The 24,257-nt window shown below is 38.0% G+C and overlaps 1 protein-coding gene across 3 annotated transcripts in view; it reads left to right on the top strand.

The window, feature by feature from the left end:
* The window catches only part of PLXNB2 (plexin B2), a 248,868-nt gene that overhangs the window by 58,186 nt on the left and 166,425 nt on the right, over positions 1-24,257 (top strand). For all 3 annotated transcript variants that reach the window (XM_021555245.2, XM_021555246.2, XM_021555247.2), the window contains one exon: positions 21,998-22,173. The gene's annotated coding sequence lies outside the window, so the exon portion shown is untranslated. The remainder of the gene's footprint in view (positions 1-21,997; positions 22,174-24,257) is intronic.

Raw genomic sequence — 24,257 nt, 5'->3', positions numbered from 1 at the left:
TTGGAGCTCACCTCTTGAAAGAGCCTTTGCAGTACTTTCTTTTATTTTGAAGGAAGACATCCAAGGTTTTGTTTTTCTTTCCTTTTGTTACAGCATGCTGTGTTGCCTGTTTCAAAACTGAGCTTTCTGGTGAGGTTAACCTTTCATCATATGTAAAGCAGGGTTTAAAACACTTGTATTATTGAAGGTATTCTTCTGCTTATTCACAGAAGTGGAAGGAGGGGAAGGCTTTCCTGTCAGGTCCATAAAATAAATTCAGGTCAGACAGGTTTTGAAGCTTCTAGAAAACTAGAGGAATGTGTTGCTGTTAAAAGACTAGTTTCACAGGAATTCTACATGGACTGCTGTCAGTTATTAAGGTTTTTTCCTTCTGTGGGATCCAATCCCTGGGAATAAACTGTGATAATATTGCAGGCTAGGTACCATTCGGTGTCTTGAAGAGTATATAACTCATAAAACAAAGTCTTGTTTAATCTTAGCAAAATTGTGCAACACACAAGAAAGATTTGCAAATAAAAATCAAATTACTACCTCTTTTCAAGGTTTGCCATTTCATCTAAAGTGGAATGGATTCAAGTCATTCCTATGAACTCCAACAGATGCATATACTCATCTTCTACAAATTACTTTGATGCTTTTTATGTATCTTTGATTTGTGTCTTGACTGGCAATGAAGACAAAGTTATGGAGGTGACAACTGCCTGCCAAAACTCCTTTACAGCTATGTGGTTTGTCAGTTTACTCTGAGGTTACTTGCTACTTTCTCCTTAGTATTTTCTGCTGCTGTGGAAAAATTCAGGTTATTAGTTCATCCAAAATATTGAAATATCTACTCTGTTATTATCTTAATAACTTGGGTCAATGCAGCTGTGTGCACTGCTACAGATCAGTCCTTCCATCCTTATAGCTGTCTGTCAGAGTGCATGGCCTTGACCCTTAGAAAATGCTGGGCAATTGAAAAAGACTTTATTTCCATGCAATTTGCCTCTCTGAAATGGTTCTTGCTTTCTGCACTGTCACCCACTGCATACAGCTAAATGGATAGACATGAAATTGTTGTGCATATCAATATGATGCACATGCCAGAATGTGTCACGTATAATCTGAAATTACAGGCAGACATTTATCTGCCCTTTTTCTGTTTGTTTGTTTATGGATTTCTGTGCATATGTGTTTTTGGGCTAAAGGTATTAGATAAGTTAGATTTTTTTAATAAACAGATTTAGTGCAATATATTACTTATGTTTTGAGTAGCTTCTACTCCTTTCATTATGTAATTATGTAATGATATCTAAATAATGAATTTTCTAACAAGTAAATAAATGTTGTTAAAGTTCTCATTTGGAAAGATGTTTCTGCAGGTGCCATATTTTCTTTAAAATTGTCAGTTTGGCAGCATGAAGTAAAATTAAAAAAGCAAAACCATGCATTTTTTAAAGATTAAGCCATAGAAAATAATACTTAAAAAATATTTTCATTTTAATAACCTTCATTCTTAGAAGAATTGGATCTCGTAGTTCTTTGCTATTGCTGTGTGATTGTGTGGTGATTTTTTATTTTTTATTAGGTAATCATGGAGACCTTACCAATCTCTTCCTTATGTTCACCTGTTAAAGACAATATCAGTTGTATCAAACTTATAATAGGTTAAGGAATAAAATACTTGTCCTAGCACTAGTAAAATTAAAAACACTGGAGAGAACTGAAAGTTTCTGCAATCCTTTTCTTCTGCTCTTGGCAGAAAGCATGGCAGTGGTTTACATGCATTTTTTCCTCCCATTTTCTTTTGCTGGTGGCCATTAATGCCGTTTCTTCCATTATCATGTTTCAATCAGTGTGCCTTCCTGAGAGAAGGTTCTTCACACAGCAGTATATTTAAATATGATTCTGGTCAAGGCAAGACTGTATTTCTTCTGTTGAGCTTATGGGTCAATATGTTGACTTATTGAGTTTACTGGGTACTTCCTGAATCTAGAAAATAATTTGGTTATCTGACCTGCAAATTAAAGCAAACTCCTAAAAGAAGATCTTTTATGGACATATTGCTTTCAAATAGCAGAAGTCACTTTGAAATAATTTCTCATTCTGAGGTGGTTTTAAGAATCAAGTTATTGTGCATAACAGATTTACAGATTCTCTAACATCCCTTTTCTCTAAAGGTCTTTATGCAAGTCTGACCACTGCTTTCAAGGGGAACATTTCAATCTTTGAATATTGTGTATATGACTTTGAAATACAAACATTTTGAGCATGTGGCAGCATAACATCATAATTCTCTGACTACCTTTGCACTTTATGTACATACTCTGCAGCTCTAATGATAAATATGTGAGGACTAAAGCTGACTTTTGTGTTTGCTTTTCAAGGAAACTACTTATGCATTTGATGTTTAAGAATTGCTTGTAAACATGTAAAAAGCTATTACTATGCAAATTTTGTATCCATGGCCTTTCCATTTTCCTGATTTCTTGGACTCTCTGAGGACTATAGCTATAGTTAAAGGTAGAAACCTAAGGCTTAGCTTTCAACCCAAGGCTTGGCTGAGCTCTTCTCAGCTGTGTGAAGGCAGCCACATCATGTAATGCAGTCATTTCATTAGGTAATCAGTTGACCAGATACATCATTACTTAAAAATCCATTGTAGAGAAAAATCTCTTCTGATTCTAATTTGTGGTTCAGCTGTGATACTAAACTTAAAATCAAGCAAGTGTGTATATATATTTAGATGACTGACTTCTGAATGCAGGCCAGACAGAAGCAATTTGCACATTGAAATGTGACAAGCTCACAGTGTAGAATTTTAATCAATGAGACATTTTAGCTCATCTCCATGTATTATTTATACTTGAAGACTAATATTAGATTAAAATATGGCAGACTTGCTCTTCCTGAAGGAGAGTTTGGAGAGAGTGTGTAAAGGCTCAGGGTGATTAGGCTAGACACAGTGGGGACAGTCTGACCCATTAAACTGTTAATCAAACTGGTTGTTTATGACAAGGGCTATCTCTGTAACCACCTTTGTAGTATAAACCAAAATACTGGCACTCCTCTAAGTGCCAGTATGTTCTCACGTTAAAATTGAGTTCCAGAGACAAGATTACTGCTAGGCCTTAGATGCTTAGTTTTATGGAAATTAATTACTTTGTTGCTCTAATTTGTAAGGTTAAATGATTGTTAGTGTCAGAAAACTTTTCTTGTAGCCACCACCTTTCAGAGGATTTTGGTGAAAATATGACACATCACCTCACAATACAGTGTACAGTATCCAAATTCCAAGAAAAATAGGTATTTTGCAACTGCAGAACATGGCTGTATTCTTGAAAGTACCAGGACAACATCCTTTGGCCATCGTGTGTGCATAGGTATCAACCATAATTTCCAGTATTTTTAGTACTTTTCATATGAAACTTACTGTTCAACTTTTCTAACCTTAGCCAACAAATATGAATTAAAATATCCTGTAATAATAAGGAATTTTTATGTACTAAAAAGAAATATGTGTTCATTAAAGGAACATTGAGATCACTGGAAACTTCAAAGATGAATTTGAGGCAGAGAATGATTGACTTGTATTACTAGGGAATAAAACTTTATTCCCAGCTGGAGAGGAAACAGGACTGGCAGAAGATCTTTGAAGCATTTGTTAATAACAGAACAATCTTGTATTTGGGGTTCTGTTAAATGAATTAAAATCAGCTTCCTTTATCTTTACTTTCTGAATTAACAATAAGAGATTAACAGTATTGCAACAGAATTCTAAGAGTTCTGACTTGATCAGTTCTTTGCAAATGGATAAACTTTATTTTGGCCAGTGTTGAACAAGTAACTCATTACAAATAAGTAATTCAAGATGATAAAGTGGGTTTTGCTCAACTGCATTAGTTAAATACATTCCATACATTTTTCTCCCGAATGATTGGGCAAGAAAGAACAGCTGTCATGGCTGTTCTCCTTTCAAGAGTGCTTAGGAATTTCTTACTTATCATCCAGAAAAGTACCAGAAGGATGAGTAGGTTCTCACAAGTTTCCAAAAGTTTTACCTGAGAACTCAGACTATTTCAGAGATTTTTCAAAGAGAAGCAGTTATAAATATGAAACTGTAGAAACCATGTGTGTGGTTTGGCCAAGTAGAAAACCTTGCTGGGGGTTGTGTGTTTATCACAGTAAATACTTAATAATCAATAAATCACTTAAGCTGATGGTGAGCTTAAACCATCTTCAGGGTTTCAGCTTCAAGCATTTCTTGTACAATACTTGAAGCCCAGAGTGCACGTGTGTGGAATTGCAGATGAATGTTGTTGCATCAGTAGTTCAGCTGACACTGCTTCTTATTCAGATCATGGCCTGCACAACTGGTAGCATGCCCCATGAAAGAAATTATTGTAATTGTCATAATAAAAATAATTTAACAGACTGGATTTTTTTTATAGTCAGCAGTTCATAATGATTAGCTTTATTGTGTTATAAGCTGGTTAAGTCAAACACATATTTGAAGTGTAAGTAAGAGTTTTTAGGGGCTTATAACTCAGTATGCATTCAAATAATTTTTAAAAATTGAATTAATACTTTACGTAATACTTTACTTCACATACTGTTCCCTTGGGATTTAGAAAGACAGTAATTACATAGTAATATACACTCATTATTGCAGTCACTTGTTGCAGTTTAACAATGTCCATGAAGATATGTCGCTTCTTTCTGAAGTATTATAGTAATTTAAGTTTGGGGTTTTTAAGTCTACTACCTACCACAGTTGCTAAGCTCCACTGTAGAACAGAAGGTAGTTTGAGTAATTGGTATTGGGTTAACTGTCTCTGTTAAATAGGTAGGAGGTGCTTAAGAGATACTGGTGCTGCCAGTCCAGGAGTTTGTAGTAGGATTTTAATAGCCTATTTAAGGTGGGTTGTTTTTGTTTTTTTTTTCCTCCCCTGTGTACTTTTGAGGCAATTACATCTTAGCAGTTTCCTTTTCTGAATGTCATCTCCAGGTCACGACGCGATAAATGCTGAGACTAATAGCAAGACAGCGCACAAGTGGTCAAACATCCAAAACTAGACAGACAAGAATGAGGAAAGGGAAACACATTGCATCTCCCTTCATCACATCATGTGCGAGCTAAATCATATATTTAATCTCACAAGGGAAATACAAAATTTTTAAGAGCCATTGTGAAAATACTGTAGTTATGAAGGATAGATTCATACTCAATGATTTAAAAAAAAAAAAGATTGAAATAAATTAATTAATCAAATTTCCCTGAAAACAAGCATCTCAATTGAACTCTCCACATGCCTGTTCTGTATTTTAGTATCAATTTTTCTTTCAAAATTCAGTTTGTGATTCAGTTGACCAGAGGAATGGAGCACCTCTTCTATGAGGAAATACTGAGGGAATTGGGATTGTGCAGCCTGGAAAAGGAAAGGCTTCAGGGCAACCTAATTGTGTCCTTCCAGTACCCAAAGTGAGCTTACAGGAAAGATGGGGCAAGACTTTTTACAAGGGCATACAGTGACAGAACAAGGGAGATTGTGTTCAAATTGATGGAAAGTAGGTTTAGATTATATATTAGGAGAAATTTCTTTACTGTGAGGGTGGAAAGGCACAGGAACAGGGAAGTTGTGGATGTCCCAGGAAGCTGTGGATGCCCCATCTCTGGCAGTGTTCAAGGCCAGGTTGGATGGAGCTCTAAGCAACCTGGTCTGCTGGAAGGTGTCCCTGCCCATGGCAGGTGGGTTGGAACTAGATGGTCTTCAAGGTCCCCTTCCAACCCAAAACAGTCTAGGATTCTAGGGTTTTGCTGAGCTCTTTTCAACTTTCAACTTGTGACACAGATTGTAGCTGCATGGACACATCTGACTTCAGATAACCTTGTAGTTTAATATTGCAAGATGGTATTTGGCCTTGATTATATCCTTCTGCATCTTTTTTGCATGTTCAACTTCTAAGCTATTTAGTCTCATGTTAAGGGTTTGTTGATACAAATCTCACTGCTCTTATTGCCCATGTACATGTTTTAATTCTGTGGCCTTTTTCAAGACATGTGGATATTTTGAGTCTTTAAGCATTTTGAGACGGAGCAAGGTCCTTCATGTAGCTTCTAGTTAAGTTTCTGTCTTGCTGGTAGATCCTAAGTTGCCCCTCTAATTCTGCCTTTGTCTTCTGCAAATTTGCACTAGCCTGGTTGTTCTGGTGTAAATCTGTCCCTTTCATTGTATTCTAATCCTGTTTCTAACAGCATTCCAGGTCAAAAGCAAGAATTGATCTTCCAAAAGCATCTTGAAGGGATGACTCTAATGTTCCCAAGGGACTCTAAAAGGAAATAGCTGTTCATGTCTCCACCCATATTAAAAGGGGTAACTGCACAGAGAACAGTTTTTCCCTCCTCCTCTTTTGGCTGAGGGAGTTTGGGAACAGTTACCATGGCTTGACAGAAATTTGGGGCAGTTGTACAAGTGAGTAGGAGAATCCACCTGCCTAGAGTACAGTCCTGACCTTGTTTATCTGTAGGAAGCCATATCTGTATCTCTCTTCCATATCTGACCTCACAAAAGCAAGCTCTTTTCTCCAAAACCTAATGTGGATTGTCTGCTACTTAGGGTCAAATACAGACAGCTGCAGAGAAAAATAGACTGCATTTTCAAGTTTTGAAAATGTGGTTATGTCCTTTAAGTGGACTTTGCGAGGGTGTGACTGTTTAAGTGCCATTGCAGTGGAGGCAGGTACATACCTGCTAGTTTGTATGCTACATTTCAGATACTAAAATGAGTTCTGTCCCACATCTGACAAGTTTTTGTGGAAGTGGCTCCTCCAGGGAGTTTGTAGGTTTTTGAAAATTTATGGTGCTTAGTATATTGTGAAATAGAATAATTTACAATAATACTTGAAATTAAGGCTTCATTATTCTACATAACCAAACAGTTAATGAGTTTTCCAAATTAAAAAAGTATGTACAGATACTCTTATGGTAATTTAGATGTACTTCTGACTTGAAAAACATGGATTTGGATTTCAAACATGGTTCAGATCTGCCTCAGGATTTATTGTGGGCATCATGAGAACAGAGGCAGAATGCTCTGTGTTTGTCTTTTAACATTTCCATTACCAAGAACCTGATGAAAATCTGGATACACTTTTGAAACTTTTATTAAGAATACTTAATAATTATTGTCTTAAAGCTGTGGATAGTTGAACACTTTTTGTTGCTTTTTAGTTGTTGTAGAATTATCAATGTAGCTCCTTTAAAATTTCACATTTACTTGAGAACAAACCAGATTGAGAAAAATGCTATTGTCAGGCAACTCAGAACAATTAAAATCTCAGTTTGAGAAGTGATATTTAATTACTTACAAGCTTGTAAAACAAATTTAATTACGTGCATCATACATGCTGTTGGCCTCCACTTAAAATACTGTGTACATAGGATGACCTGTGTCTGGCCTGAGATTGAACAGAGAAAAAATACAAAAGCTCAAGTTTTCTCCTGCACGTCACCATGGAGCAGCTGTGCTCTATAGCTCCCTGGGGGAGCAAATGCATTTGCTGTCTGCCCCACAGTCATGATGGAGAAACCAAAAGAGAAATTTAACCAAGGTAGAGGTTAAGATGAGTCAAAGGGCTTCTGACCACAGGAATACTGAGTTCAGTGCACTGGCTGAATAGGTACACTATTCTCTATCTGCCTATACAGCTATATATAAAAATAATATATATTAAATCTGTACTTCAAAATAATAGTTACTAGCAGCTTTATTTTCATGCTGTTGTACAAAAAGAAGCCTGCTGTTGAATTATGGCGATGAAAACGGATAGTCTTCATCATGCTGATGGGTTCTCATGACAAGGAACTAAATTTAGGTTTTCATGTGTCTTTGCAGGAAGGAGGGGGTTGTTCATTTGTTTGCTTCTATGCTGTAGGATTGGATTGCAATCCATAAATAAACATGCTTGCCCAGGAGGAACATCTGTAAGGCATAAGCACAGTGCTCTTGTCCAGAGCTTGCTGTGGAATTGGATTGTAAATGAGGAAAAGGTGGTTTGAAAAGATCAAAGTAGACACTTCTTTAGGGTGTAAAGAAAGAAAGTACATCATGGGAAGTCTTTGTATACAGAACTGGAATGAAAACTTTGTGATGAATGCCAAAATATAGACAAGGCCCCTAGATAGTGGTCTGGGAATGGGAGAAGGGATGTTGTTGCAGATGTGGAGCCAGCAGCTGAGGTTGGAAATGTGCGTCAGTTCTTTTTGCCTTTGCTTTCTGCTAAAGTCCTGACTCAGACCTCCTGCATAAGGCTCCATCTCCCAGACTCAAGCAGATGCCATGGGATGAGCTGCAGCATTTGCTCCTCCCTGGCAGCAGCTTTGCTCCTGTGAGGGAAATGGAGCCCAGTAGCCAGGGCTGCTAAAAGCACATCCCTGCTCCTTGGCTGCTTCACTTTGCAGGCTGGTGTGGAAATGGAAATAGAGGCTTGTGTTACAGTGTGTCACTTTATTGTGCTTCAGCCTAATTTTCTATTGAATTAATATATAGACCTTATGTTTTTATCTTGGTATTAGCCAGGAATATATATGTCTTTCCTGAAAGATGAGCAGCTACCTATCAGCGTAGATATTTGCTTGTCCTTGTAACTGATTGAATTCCAGGAATATATACACTGTGAGAAAGAGATACAACCCTGTAGAGTTAAGTGTTGCTACTCCTAGCATATCTGTAATGTACATGTACACACACAGGAAAAATACATATAAAGAGATACATCTGAATCTAGGAAACTGCAGGTTTTCCTTATAATTCTGTATTGTATGTTTCTGTCCTGATATGTCTGTCTTCCCTACAAAATACAAGTTTCTTTTCCCCAGTACTATATTGCTTGATCAAAACTCCTTTTCCATCACTATGGAAGATATATATTATGGATAAACCAAATTGAACAATAAAATACTGTTCCTCACAGGAAAGTTGGGAAAATTTATAGGTCATCTGCTGCAGGTGTTGCTCCTTTTTACCATGAGGCAAGGGTAACAGTGGTGTTACCTAGTGAGGGCAAAAAACCAAAACTTTATTTGCTGAAATTTACTCAGATTAATTTGCAAGAAGATAGAAAATTTGGGTAAAATAGAGTGGTAGGAGTATAGTGCTACCATTTCTGAGAGTCATACGCAGCAGTCCATTGTTATAGCTGAAAGTTGTTCTCCATATGTCCTGTCCTCTGCATAATTTTGTCGTGTCTGTTGATCCTCCCTCTTTATATTGGTTCTACTTTAAATGAGCTCTGCAATAAAACTTGCTGTCAGGTATGGGAAATATAATGCAACACCTTCATTTTCTGTATTACAAAATGTTCTGAAATGCTTTCAGAGGGATCCCAGTTTGTGCATTGAGTCAGCTGGAGTAATTAGGGTGTAATGCAATTGTTTCTTTATGGGCCTGAAGCCATCCCAAGAACCACAAAGGCTGATTTCTTCCCTGTGAAATGTTGCTTTAACCCTTGGCCAGGTGGGTGTCATGGGTTTTGTTCAAACACTTCAAGTTCTGAGACAAATGGAATCACAAGGCCTAAAGTTACTCAGCTCACAGGACTGCAGATCAACATGTGCCTCTCTAAATAGGAAGACCAAACATTGTTCAAGGAGTGTGATTTTGGGGTGGGTTTGTTTTGTTTTGTTTTGTTGTTGTTTTTTTGTTTGTTAGGGTTTTTTTGCTACAGAATGATAAAAATACCATTCACAGTATTCACAGTATTCTACTTGATGAATCAGAATCTGAAACTATTTATTTTGGCCAGCTTAATATGTTGCTATCCTCCATCTTTCTTCTGGAAAATTTTGGCCTTTTCACTAGTTCAATTCCTTGAGGAGCATGATTTATTTTTGCTGAGAAGAAGAGCAAAAATCTGTAAAGCTGTTTTTTTCTCAGATGGTAAAAGGAAGTCAGTTATAAATTTGATGATTTGTGCTATGTACTTTTCTTGTTATGATTATAGTAATACTACATTTTAAGAGAATTTCATAAACTATGTTCACAGGCACACTTTGGATGTTATAAGCTTATAACACTTAAAGGTAGCATGAACTGTTACTGGTCTTTCTCTCTGACTATTCTGGAAAAAAAATCTGAAAATTGTAAGGTGCTCTGGGGGTTTTGAGTTTGCTTTTGCTTGAGAAGATCTCAGACAGGTTAATGGGAAGGTTTTTGCAGGTTGTCTGTGTAGGAAAGGTTCATGCACATTTAATATCTTTTCTCAGAAGCCTGCAGTGATGATTTTAGGTTCTGATTTCTTTCATGAATACTTGAATTTATCAACTAAAGACAGCACATTCCATCTCTTTGGAACTCTTAACATTTTTGGCTATTAAGGTATAGGAAGGATATGTTGTCGTGATTAAAATTCAAATCCAATTTTAAGCTGTTTCGTCAACATTTCTGTTGTCCTCTTAAGTATTCCTAATAATACTACTGAGTAAGTACTCATGCCAAATCTTCTGTGGATGGAATTATCTTTCCTACTTTGTGAACACAACTTGCACATTTTTGCTTTTTCTCTACAAAGGCAGAGAGAACTTGTTGAATACCTCTCTCCAAAAGTTTGAATGGCCAGTTCCTTAAAAATCATTTTGTGACCCAAGATGCAGGCATTTTTATGCTCCTTCTGAACACATCAGTAGCTCAGATAAAAACCTTACCTGAATATAGATGTGCCAGAAATGTACCACCAAAGATTGGAGCCTAAATAATCAGAACACATTGAAGGCTTTCACTTTCTTCTTTCTTTGCTTTTCTAACAAAAATCAATTTGCCCTGATATTCTTCATTACCTCTAGATCCTCTAGATTAGGCAAAGCCTTCTTAACTACATAATTACTAGCAAATAGTGTGTGTTATATCAATTTATACATGAATAAACACATGGTAATTCAAAGAAATAAGGGTCTTCACAAACCTCACATATAGAATATTATGGCATGGAATATTTTTGTAGTAGCATTTAATTTTTTTTTAATTTTTTTTTTTTTATGTTCAAGGCAGATTTTCCATATTCCAAATACAGCAGACCTCTATTTGTTATTGATTTTGTTTAATTTTCAACTTTGGACCCAAGCTGTTTAAACAGATTACTCTCTGCTTTTATCTGAGTCAACTTCCTCATGCTTTCATCAAAGCAAAAGACATTATTTAACTTTCTGTCTCATAACATAGCATTACAAGAAGAGTCATATGTTAAGAGACAGTGATGGATTCTGTATTAGGAAATGTCCATTCTGTCTGCATGTAAGTATCTTGTAATAGTTCCCTGTCAAAGAAAAAAAAATCTCATCTTTATTTATTTGTAGTCTATTTATTAGATTCATTACAGTTGTGTTTACTCGTAAGTGAAGCTAATACATTTCAGAACTAGAGTAGGTGAGAGTGTTTGAACTGGAATAACAATGTGTAGGCATAATATGCTTCTTTTCTGGCACTGATCCTGTACCTGAACTTCCTTATTCCTATACACACAATATTTGTGAACTGACTAATACCTGGCAATAGAAGGACACTTTCTCTTCAGGCTGACTTGCAGTGTAGTTGTGAGATTTAATGGTAGCTAGCACTAACACAAGCTGATTTCAGCACAAATTCTGTTTTCTGGTTGGATCAAAACTTCTTATCCTTTTTGTCTTATAAATAAGAAGATGGATATAGCAGAATGAATTGATACTCAATTGACTAAATCTGTAGAAAATACTTGGAAGACTGCTGGGAACATACAGAACTCTGTCTACATTTACCTTTCAATTGTCTCTGCAGAAACAGTTGGGTTATGCATGTAGATCAGGGATTCCCTCAGCAGGCAAATCAACATGGACAACAGCAAGTGCTGTGGAGACACAGAGCATCATCAGAGATTGTGGTGTTGACTGACTGCATGTGCATCTCTTTCTCTTGGCTCTCTTGAGCTTTGTGCTCCAGACTGACTAGGTGAAGCGACAAAATACCACTGTAGGTTCTAAAGACCGGATTTCCTGTAGAGGAACTATAGATATTTCCTACCTTTATGTCAACTGTGGTAAAAGGACTTCAAACTGCAGCAAATGACATCTCCCACACACAGTCTCAAGGCTCAGCAGAGCAGCCAGGGAAACTCTTCCAGGGCTTTCATGCAGGAGGCACATGACTCCTTGTGAGCCTGCAGATCTGTGAACTCCCTGATATGGCCAGGCTTCTCCTCACATTGTCTTTCTGAGCAAACAGTGCTCTATAGAGAGACCTCAGTGTCATCAGCATGGAAAGAGAAGCAGTACAGGTGATCTCGTGCTGCCTGCACTAAACCCCAGAAGCCAACCATGAATTTATCCTCCAAATGTGGGTCAAGGATTCCTCCCTGTCCTAGGATGCCTGGATGGCTTGGACTGGAGCCAAGCAAAGGAGGGAAGTGCACAGAAAGAGGAGCTGCAATAAACTCAGGAAGGTACAGAAATAAAGCATAGTCGTCTGTTTAATTTTTTTCAGGTTAGCCACTTCAAAAGAGCTGCTGCAAATGGTCAAGGCACTAGAATCTATTGAAGGAGTGTTTCTGGTATGGCTCAAAATTGAATACTAATTGGTTGTATTTCTATAGGAAAATCAGCCCAAGCCTGAAATTGCTATACTACTGAAAGATTATGTGCCTCAGCATTTGCTTAGACTGTGTATAATCTAACATATGGACACACTGCAGTCTTATTGGCAACCTGCAGTAGCTCTAGATATACTTCTGCACAAAAATGAAGCAGCAGAATTTTAATAGTAGTTATTGACACCTATATATATATGATGATAATTACTTTTCATAATTATGTATTTCACAGGCAAGATAGGGAATAAAAAGTGATAATACTAAAATTAGAATATCAGTACTGACATGAATGTTGAATTGTTTTTCTGATAGTGCTCAATAAACAAGTTAGGAAGTAGCTAACATTTTTGCTGGCCAAATTAGATCTGGTTAAGTGAATCACAAGTGGCATGTGTTTATCCTATATAGCATCTCTTTACTGAAAGTTTTGTGTATATACTGAGAATGAGATAAAAATGGACCTGCAGGCATTTTGTGTTAGTATCAAGGATTTATATATTTTTATGATTTTCACCTATACCACATAATGGTATATAAAGAAAGAATAGCAAATGTAATTATAATTAGGTTCACTCTTAATGATATACAGCTACCTTCCTATTTTTTTGTCAAAGCCTTTCTCTAATATAAATGCCTAGAATCTTATTAAAAATCTGATCTCATTAGGTATACCATCAGTATTAAAATAGTGTATTCTAAATCTCAGCCATTTAGAAATGATCAGTAATGATAAGAGATTAAATGAGGGGCTCACCAATTAGTTTAAAAGTCTTAGAGGAACAGGAAGTGCCTTCAAAGAATTTTATTATATATTTGGGTTTTTTGATTTTTTTTTTTCTGAAGTACTACCAATACTTTAAACTTTTTTTGCATAATACTGGAATACTTGAAGCTTTTTTATCACTTTAGTGTGCAAACTAAATGTAAGGGGAAGAACTGAAACATTTAAAATTATTTTAAAACAGTTTCTTTTTAGTTTTTTGAGATGAAATGATTGGCAATTAAATGTGAAGTCTTAGGCTGCTTTTGGTATCCTGCTGCACCACTGTTTGCTCTTACATGTGGAGTGGAATGGAGTTTGATGCAGGATTTAATCCTTTTACCCACTCCATGGTACATTGTGAGCCTTCCTGTGAAAACCCTGTGGTTGTGTCTGTGTACGATCATCTCTGATCACCTTTGCTAGTAGGTTTTGCCCATATCACAGTCAAATGGCATCAGACAGTGCTACAGAGTGCAGTAAAACCTGAATTCCCAAACTCCATCAAACTGGTAAAAATCTGAAGCCTCAAGTCTGGCGCAGGAGGCTCTCTCCATCATGTGAGGAACATTCCAGTCTCAGGCTGGAAAGTTAGTTATCTTGGAGCAGCTGGCATTTCCAGTCCTCCTTCTTTGGGTTGTGCAACATCTGGCAAGCAAAAAATGTTTTACGAAGTAGCATTAGAATAGAGTCACATGTTAAGTCAGGGACAGCTTGGAAAGAAAGCAAGTATTGTATCCTCTTGTGTGCAACATCCCTGTGCTGTGGCCTGGTTTTCCTAGTAAAAGATACAGCATGGTTTTAAATTTGGATTATTTTGGTGTTTGGTTTTTTTAAAACAGTGATTCTTAGTTTTCACAGAAATTTAAGCAAACTGAGGCTTGTTTTGGCCACCCTGCAAGGGACACTGCATAATTCAGACATTTTTCACTAGGGCACTGCATAGTGAAGATATCCTAAGTCAATTCCTTATCGCTGCTAAACCAGTTTCTGTTTTCTGCTAGAGTAGGAAGCAGGGAAGAGCAGTACATTAGAGCAAATGGTATATTTTTGTAATATCTCGTGTATAAATATTGTTACAGTGGGGGTAGTTTCCATACTAAATGCCAGCAAAAGTTTTTCAAACTCTACCTTAGAGCTGTAAGTCCAAAAGTGCATGGAAAGGCAAAAAGGTGAATAAGCCAGTTAAATGGTGAGGGTTTAAGTGGGGAGCTGAGGGGAGTGGGGAGGGGCATAACCACAGGCTCATGTATTGCTGTGGGAGCAGGAAGGGGCCTAGATGTTTTTTAAAAAAACATACAAGGGCAAAAGGTCTTTTTTCCATCTCAAGCTGTATCAAATTCCTCCCTCCTAAGTGTTTGTAAATCTTCCAGCATTTTTAGAAATTATAGTTTTATGAAAAATGTAACTGTATATAATGGGTATATTTGATAAATTTACACAAAATTATGTCATTTTCAAAGATAGGATAAAAGCTATTACTGCAGTATGAAAATACTTTTCTATCACCTCTAATAATGTTTTTCACATCTTTCAATTTGAAAAAAAAGTGGAATGTATCAGCATGGGGAAGCTGTTCATACTGATTCCCAGCTGTGGATATGTCAGTGGAGATAAATGCATGTCCTCAAATATTACCCTTTTCTGAGTACCAATTTGCACACACCTTAAATTCCACTTTGACAAAACTAAAGCTTTCCAAAGTGCTCATCTGCTCCCTCAGCAAGGATTTGAGGTTTCACAGTGTTTTTACAAGGAGGTTCAAGGCCTGTGTGACTAAACAAAAGTAGCCCAGCTGCTGTAAATGGCAGCTTTTCTTTGCCTTTCGTTTGCAGGAGCTGAGGTCAAGGTCAGGGATACACATTTATTTTCTTTGTTGGTAAAGGTTTTCCATGTCCTTCCAGCCCTGCTCCTGTCTGCTGGCCAGCTGGGTTGGTGGCTGGTGGCTGAGGAGGAGAATCTGCCTTTCTGAGGAGAATTTGCCATTCTGATAAGACTGATCGGTGCACTTGGCAGGAACCTTCTGAAGCTGGAAGTCTAGCAGTTGCCCTTGAGTAATTTTTTTTATAATATGTGCCAAGTATGAGTAGGCTTTCATTAAGTTTGGAGTTCACGGATTAATTAAATGCCCTTTTCTATCAGATTTATTTATCCCGCAGCACAGAAAACTAGAACGATTATCCTGCCTCTTCCCTCAAACCATTGTGTTCAAGATTTTGTGTGGAGTTTAAATGAAACATCTTTGTGCAGGTATATTTTCTAGAAAGGGGAAAAACTCTAAGATTTCTTTATTTATTTATAAAATTCCTGTCACCTTGAAAGCTGGTTTATCAGACAAAATGCTTTTGCATTTTGTTTGCTTTTGTAAAAGATGTGTTTAAATGAATGTGCACCTTCTTGGTGACTTCCACAGGGTAGGACCCTCTGTGCTTTTGCATCACATACTGTACCTTGCTGAAATTACTTCTGGGTTATTGTACTGTCAGCTTTCCATTAACTAACTGACTATAAAAAAAATTTAAATAAAATGCCTTTGGGAATAGTAAATGACAAACTTCTCGGAATATGAGTCTTGCAGCCCAATCTCCTAAAAGAAGCACCTGCAATCTGGCTTTATAGCTGATACACAGCTAGTTGGCAGACAAAAACCTTGCTAGGATTTCAATTTACAGCCTATGATACATAGGATTCTTTCTTCCTTGTAATGCTTTAAACTGAAATTGAATTTTAAATTAACTTGACACTGTGCTATTTTCAAGTCAGATAAATAACTGTGTTCCTTTTCCCTTTTCCATAATATATTTGATATCTTACTATTAAAGCTTTTCCTGAATTTATGTTAAAATTATACATTTGCCTGTCCTTACTTTCCTTAGGAAAAAAAAAGTGAAATATAACCATGTAGCTGCAAGAAGTATTGTTTGCACTTTGACAGCTATATAGTTTCGTAGTTTAGGAATTTGCCAGTTTTATTTTTGTTGCTCACTGTAACAGCTTGTGGTTTATTTCTGTGCTTTCTCACAAAATTTTGATCAAACAGTGGCCTTCAGAATTATGTTCTTTGAGCCTTCTTGCATGCAGATATCTTCCATTTACTTCATCAGAAGACTCCATTCTTCACTTCGGTTCTCCACTTACACCTTCACAGTGTTAATGAAACAATGCATCAATACTGGTTTTGAGTGATTTTTTTTTTTATGCCCTTTTGAGCTTTTGCATTTTTTTAAGCTCTTGGACCTACGCGGCACAGGTATAAATGCTTGTAAAACACACCAGGTAGTGGCAATGTGGTCAGTGGTGTCTTAATCTGACACCTGGTAGCATAAATATTTTTTACACTTGATAGATGATGCCACCAGGAAGAATTATAGAAGGGCTGCCTTAAAAAAAGGCAGATGGATTCAGAGTATTTTAGAGAGAATTAAATAATTACCCTATATTAATTAATTAATGTGCTGTGTAGTAGAAAGAAGGACTTCTACATTAGAACTGCTTGTGATTTGTTTTTGTTTTCCCTGATTCTGACACACTTAATTGAACAAACCTTTCTCATCAAACTGTATCTTGAAGAGCTTACACTGAAGGACATACAGTGGCAGAATTGACAATGATAGCATGATGAGCAAAATGTATTTCTTCTGTTCCTGATAAAAATATAACACTATGGATCCTTATGTGTAATTTAAAATAAGGTATTGAAGTACATTCCTCCCTTCCTCCCTCCCTTTTTCCCCCAGGAAAGCATTCTCCAAACAGTTCCCATTTTGTACCTTCTGGCTTTCAGCAAGGCATTAGCATTCCAAAAAGAGTTTCACCAGCCCCTAGGTTTGAACAGTGGTCAGGACAGGCAGAAGAAAAAACTACCAAACACTTTCCCTCTTAAGATTGGAGCTTGAATTGTAACCAGGGGCTTTTGGGAGTGCATTAAAGAGCACTGCTTTCCTGGCCTGCTCTTTCCTATTCCCTTGTTTTCCAATACCAGGATGACCAAAAATCAGTATTCACTTATTAACCAAGGACAATGAATAAATATTTGGAATATTTCCTCTCTCTGAATGTATCAACAAAGGAGAAAAAACACACCTCTGCCTTAAACAGGGCAAGAATTTATGCAGACCTCCACAACTCAGACAGAAATTCTCCTCAGGGAAGGAATGCCACATGAAATTGGAAAGTTATCATTTTCTCAAATAAGAGTGAAATACCAGGCTCTTCATTTGGGTGCTTTCCACTGTTTTATAGTCTGGTCATCTCTTCTCTCTGCCCACCCCAATCCCCCACACTCCCTCAAGGTATTCAAATGGAAAAGCTTTCTTTCCAAGGTATTTGCACTAAGAAGGCATTCAGCAGCAGAGATTTCTTCCAAAAGCATCTTAGTGTGCTGTGCTCCTTCCCCAGGACTAGGCTGAATGTGCTGAGGAAGGATTCTTGCTCCAAACCCTGTGCACTTACAGGCCTTTGGGTGGGCGCTGTCATTGCACATTCTGGGCCATGTGCCTGAGTGTACCTAGGCAGATTTGTTTGAGTCTCTGCCAGCATATATGCCAAAGAGATTATGCTTCATATTTCATGCCAGGGTGAAGAGAGCCTAAATAGGTTTATCATGGAGTTTTCATTCACTCTATCATTTCTCCCTTCTTTATAGTTCATTGCTAGACTTCTAATTTTTCCTGACAGCAGTGCACACCCCTGCAGCTGGCCCTGCATAATGATTTCCTCCCCCTAGACTGACGAGTGGATGCATAAATCTACTGCCATCAGGGTGCCTCCTTTAGCAGACACTGCCCCCTCTCCCCCCTGGAAAAAGATCTGTCCCCTCCCCAGCACTCTCATTTACCACCTACTACTGTTGCCTGCTGAGCCAAGATGCTGCCTGTGACCGTTATCCTGCCTATGCTAAACATCAGGAAATGGCTCTTTTTGGACAAAAATACTTTTTTTTCCCCTCCTAATGATAACTATTAGTGAAAATTGAAGTGCCTTTGGCAATTGTATTTGATGCAAATATTACAACGTACAGCAACGAGCTCCTGTGAAAAGCAAGGGTGGACTGATTGTTTGAATTAGGAGCTGGAGGGTGAGAAGGACTGTCAGGAGCAAGAAATTTGACCAAATATAGGTCTTTAGAAGGTCTTAAGTTAGAGATCCCCGTGTTCTCTGAGGCCCTGTATTAACTCAAAATGATTGCTTTGAACTATTGAGTAAGGGCAGTAATGTCAGATCCAGGGCTTCTCAGCTGCTGAACTCATCAAGCACATTGACAGTTTATAAATCAGACAGGCCTTGTGGACCCTTTACAAAGTATTGTTTTAAAATTTCTTCCTTAGCCCTTCCTCCTTAGCTACAGCAGTTGAATATTGTAGCTGGCTAAAAATCAATGTAAGACTAGTTTAAAAGGCAGCAATCTCTGTTCCTGTTCTGAAAAGAAGGCATGAGGTGAATGTGCAGTGTATGGCAAGAACTTCATCATTCTCTACCAGCAGTGAAGATATAGGTAAAGGTCATCCCCTTTCATCTTCCAAGAATCTAATCCACAAAATTCTAGATTTCTTCAATAGGTGTTTGGTGTTGGCAACATGCTGATAGTCTGACACTCATAGTTGCTTTTTAAAGTTAAATTATTATTTTTCTTCAGCTACAAGTATTTGACAGTTTTCTCTGTTGTTGTCCTTATAATGATTCATACTGCAGTTATTTTGAAGAGATGGATAAACTACAATTGTTTATATACAAACAGAATATGGCATTGGCTGCTAGAAAACAATCTCACTAATATTTGACTTGTAAGGTTGCCTCATGTTTCATGTTTTGGCTCAGAGAGAGCAAGTTTAAAATTAATTGAGAAGAATTTCTTTCTTTCTGAGTGTGTTCAAAGCTAGTGGTATTTTCTCCTCTGTAAATGTTGGCAATTGATTATAAAATGTCAGAGGTGTTAGCAGTGTCAGCGACCTTCATCTATACAGCTGGAATAATAGGCAAGACTTGTTTTAGGACACCCTGCAGTTGCTGACAGGTTTTGTTGCATCTGCAGCCAACTCTATCATTAACGAGGGAAAAAGGGTGGATAGGCAGTGTGGATTGTAAATGTAAGAGTGCTCACTCCACTAAATTTACTTGAAAAATGATCATTTTTGTGTCCAATGCCATTTTGTACTCTTCATGATTTTCTAATTAAGCCTGGAGGGCTGTGGATCCAGGCTTTGATATGAGCAGTATCGACTGTCCTCTTTCCAGAGAAGAGAACAAAGCTTCCTCACTGTGCTGCTGGATGCTAACTGATGAACTGGTTTTTCTTCCGTGCCTTGGTTACTGCATATAATTAGGAATCTTACTCTTGTGACTTCATGTGCAGCACTGCATCCTTTCAGCAAACCTGCCTGCCAGCTGCCCGTCATGCACAGCTATTCCCATTTGACTTTGCATGTCAACTGTTCCTATTTAAACAATGAGCTTTGAAGCGAACTATGGGCATGCTGAAGAAAAAGCTCTTCATACCTAACAACAGTCTCTTTTAGAATCTGTTTGAGGCTAAGACTCAACTTTAAAAGTGGTCATGGTGGTCATGTATTTGAAATAATTCCATTAGAATAGAGAAGTACCTGTGACTCTTGGAAAATGAGAGAAGAAAGAATATGTATCCACTTGCTGGGTAGACCCATGTGAGTGGTTTTCTGAGGGGATTACCCCTTTCTTGTCTCAGTGTTCCCTTGCAGTAGAATCAGTGATAGAGTCTGATGGCTAGTGTGTTGCTGAGGTTAAGAGAGAAGGCATTTGTAGTTCTTGGAGAAGGGGAAAGCAGAAGACAGCATTGACAGACATGTCAGAGCAACAGGAATAAGGCTCATTTAGATCTGAGGAGAAGTTTACAAATCTGTATAGCATTCCTTCACTTTAATTATGGAAATAGTATATTTATTTTTTAATTTAATATCTTGTCTTTATGGTATTTTAGGACTGGAATTCCTGTACTTCATTTCTGGAGCAGGTACACAGAGAAATAGAAAAATATCTTGATGCATTGCACAAAGCAGTTTTTTTGTTTAGTATTAATCAAGAAACACACATGCTTAAGAATTTTTGAGTGAAAAAAGCCTCAGAATGTTTATCTTCCAAGAGACTCTTTGAAAAGTCAGCTTTTTGCTCTGGAGTAAAGCTGTTGGCACCTGAAAGGTTTGACACACGGCCACGATGGAGGCAGCTGGAGGAAGTGGCCGTGTGATGCTCCACAGGAGATGTGAGCTTGTGTGTGACCTTGGGCCTTGGCACAGGGAGGTGTGACTGTAGGGTGGTGCTGGCAGGGAGAGGGGTGCCTGTGCGAGGGATTCCACTGCTTTCACTGCAGACAGGGCTGACAGCCATGTGATGTGAGAGCTGATTTAAAAAATAGTGTCCTGCCTTCAGAATCACAGCTAGAAAATGTATTTATTGCCTTGCTGATAGTGCCTTGACTGTAAAGTTGGAGTTTCTTCTACAGGAAATACCACCTGTCTTTTACACCCACTTCCTTCTTTAGTGTTACCTAGTGGAGAACATCGGATTCATTCTTAGTTTTCTTACCAGGCTAGTTTAGCCTACATGAAGAAAAAAAAGTTGGCTATGTTTCTGAAAAGTACAGACTAGTCTTCGTTCCCCTTGGAAAAAATAATAGGATAACTTGGTTTGGAAGGGACCCCCAGAGGTCATGTATTCCTATGGCTCAAATCAGGGCCAGTAAGATCAGCTACCTCAGAACATATAAAGTATTTAGCAGTCGACTCTACATAGCTCAGAACTTGAGAACATGGTCATAAGTTTCTTGGGAATTCTGAAAGGAAAAAAAAAAATTATTGTAATATGTCTCCTTTGTCTTCATCTTTCAGATGTTTTTAAAAAAATAGGAAGGCTCAAGCTTTCCTAGTTCTTTACTATGCATTTCCTTTTCTTTTTAGATGGAAATAAAAATTTAATCAGGCTAAACCTTACTCTCCATACTCAATTATTCCCCAGAAAGTTTAAATAAGTATAGATGTAGGCTTCTCAAGAAAATGCCCCTAGAAGCTAATTTCTGAAGCAAAGGGAAACTGGAAGGTGACATTGCTTTTGAAAATTGAGCCTTAATAAAGGGCTTCATTTAGTCATCCATCCTTGAAAATGGATAGTGAAATATGTAAGGGTTGAGAGAGAAAGGGAAAAAACAGAGATGCAAGAGAATGATACCAGATGAAAGTACAAGGTAATTTAAGTCTTTGGTTAATGTCCCTGTTAGAAATTAGTCTTGGCTGGCTTGGTCACCCAAAAACTGGCAGCTCAAAATAAAATTCTTACCATAAAGTGTTCTTGCTGTCATCTGGGCTTTGGCAGGTTTGTTATGCGGCTGTTGTTACCATCTAGAAAAGTGGTGCCTCCGAGAGAGGGTTAGGATGCTCTGTAGATCACTTCCTAGTGCTTTGCGTGTCCCCAGGGTATCCTGAGAGGGCACCTCTCAAGGGTGGAGAGGAGCAGAGAACCCTGCTTATCACTAATGGCAGCTGTACTGAGTTTCCCCTTCTCTGAGGCTGAGTGTGCAGCAGTCGGGCAGCGCAGGCAGCCCTCGCTGTGCCTGGGCTCTGGAATGCTGTGCTGCTCCTGTGCCGAGGGAACTGAGCTTCTGCCTTCTTGTTCCAGGTGCGAAGAGTGAGGGACTCAGCTCTGGGGCTCAGCTGGAACCCCCAGGAGCACAGCTGAATAAAAGAAAGCATTGACACCACCTTGGCTCCTCTTGAAGTCCCAGAAGAAGTGGGTTCATGTTTCCCTAGCTGTGGTGTGCACACAGATTTTTCATGTGAATTTTCTGTTTTCAGGTAAGCTCATTTTTTTTCTTCTTTTTTACTACAGTAGAGTTTTCTAAATGCAAAATCATATTCTGATTTTCTAGACAAATTTGTTGCTATTTATCAAGACTTTCAGACATTGCTGAAGCATTTAATAAGAGTTTATTACTACTAATGGAGATAAAACTTCTAGGAGTCAGTCTTGCAAGAGGCATTAAAAATTAGCAAAGGGAAAAAAAAGCAAGAATAGCTTGGCAGAGATTCTGTATTCATAAACCTATTTATAGATGGTGTGCTGGGTAGAGGAGCAGGTTTGTGCCTCTGCCAGCAACATGCTGCAGCCTACTTCTGTGCTTGCCCTAATTTTGCACTTACATTCTGAATCTCCCATGGGATGCTGAGCAGCTGTGTGGCTGACCTGAATCTCGAAGGTGTGTGGGTTTGACTGTGACTCTGAGGATGATTGGAGAGATTTGATCAACTTCTTTTCCAGGACCTGTTCTCATTGATTAGCGTGTGTTGGCTTGGCAGGTTTCTCAGAAACCAGCATGTAAAACCTTCTTCTTTATTCTCAAGTGGCCAAAGAGATCTGAAGCAAGATTGATAAAGGGGTTGCACAAGCATGGTTCTCTGTCTGTTCTTCAGCCTGCAAAGTGGTTTAAATCCATTTTGGCAGCTTTCTTGGTGCTTGTGATGCTCCTGGAGGTGCTGCCACTGAGAGCTCCGGTTCCAGCCTGGCGCAGTCCTGGAGGGGAAGGAGAGATTCTAGGATCCTGTGAGCCACCTTCCTCACAGTTGCCAGTAATAATTGTCTGTAGACTGAACTTTTTGGATTATAGCACTCAGCCTTTCCAGCAAGAGAAACACGTGTCTCCGGCCTGGCACCAAAGAAAAAGGAAACAGTGGGAGGGGAAAACAGAATTTAGGAAAAGCCAAGTTAAGGAAACAAGTGTGTTCTAGTGTTTAATATCTGACCTCATGCCAGTTTGGGAGGAGTTTTATTTAGGTTTTTTAGTAGGTTTTTGGTTTGGGATTTTTTTTGTGGGGGGGTGTTGTTTGTTTGTTTCAGATACTTCTGTGTTTTAAGTTTTATTTTTCCTTAAAAACAAATGGGAAAGGAAGAATCAAAATACAGTTTTCCATGCATATGTGCTGCAGAATGAATAAAAGTGAAAACAGCTGTTCTAAACAAAAAATGTGCATGCTGTCATCACACACTCATTTATGTACCTAAAAATCATGATTTTTCTAAATGTAGGAAAAAGCATGAAATAACACTGAAATAGCCACTATTTAAGCTTATTTAGAAATGCACATCAGGCAAGATGAGTATCATGAGGAACAAAGGTGGGTCCTGTGGGGGATGCGAATGTAAGAAGTGGACTCACTGAAAGCAAGTAATTGCAGAGTAATTTTGTTGTGGAATTTTAAACCAATTATGTGAACAACGGAGCAATGTTCTGAAAGTAGTCAGAAGTGGTTTTTTGTGGGTATAGCTAGCATGATTTCAGAAAGCCTCTGCCTGGCCAGGGTTGGTGCTCCCACAGCTGAGATGACATGAGTGCTTGCATGTTTGGCTGTACATCATTGCCTTGCTGAAAGTCAGCTTTTCTCAATCTGCCTCTCCTGTGTTAAATCTTCCAAAAAATGTGAAAAGGTGTGTCTGAGCCTCAGCTTGTTTCTGTGACTGGAAAGTCTGGTGTTCAAAAGGTGCTTGATCTTATATTTTGCAATTACTAAATGTTCTGATAAGCATTTAAAACATTATTAAATGCTTTGATAAGCTGCATCAAACTACAACAAATTTTACTGAAATTACTGCAACTGTCACATTACAGGACTGATTAAAGGTGCTATTTCAAGAAGTCTTCACTAATCTAGTTGTTTCTTGAGCTCTGTTCTTTTGAAAGGGAGATTTGCATCCTTTTGCTTTTTAATAAAATGAGACAAGTACTAAAAATCCACTATCAGCATTTTGGCTTGGATACCAAGGCATGTGGCTTATTGCTTTCCAGAACATGGAGGATATTAAATGTGGATATTAATTTTCTTCTTTCCTCCATCACAAAGGAAATAGAAATGCTCACATGAAAAAGGGGAAACAGTTTCTGGGA

This window comes from Lonchura striata, chromosome 5, assembly GCF_046129695.1.
Source record: "Lonchura striata isolate bLonStr1 chromosome 5, bLonStr1.mat, whole genome shotgun sequence".
Lineage (NCBI taxonomy): Eukaryota > Metazoa > Chordata > Aves > Passeriformes > Estrildidae > Lonchura > Lonchura striata.
Note: the sequence above shows the minus strand (reverse complement) of the source record. Positions and strands in the feature narration are given on the sequence as shown.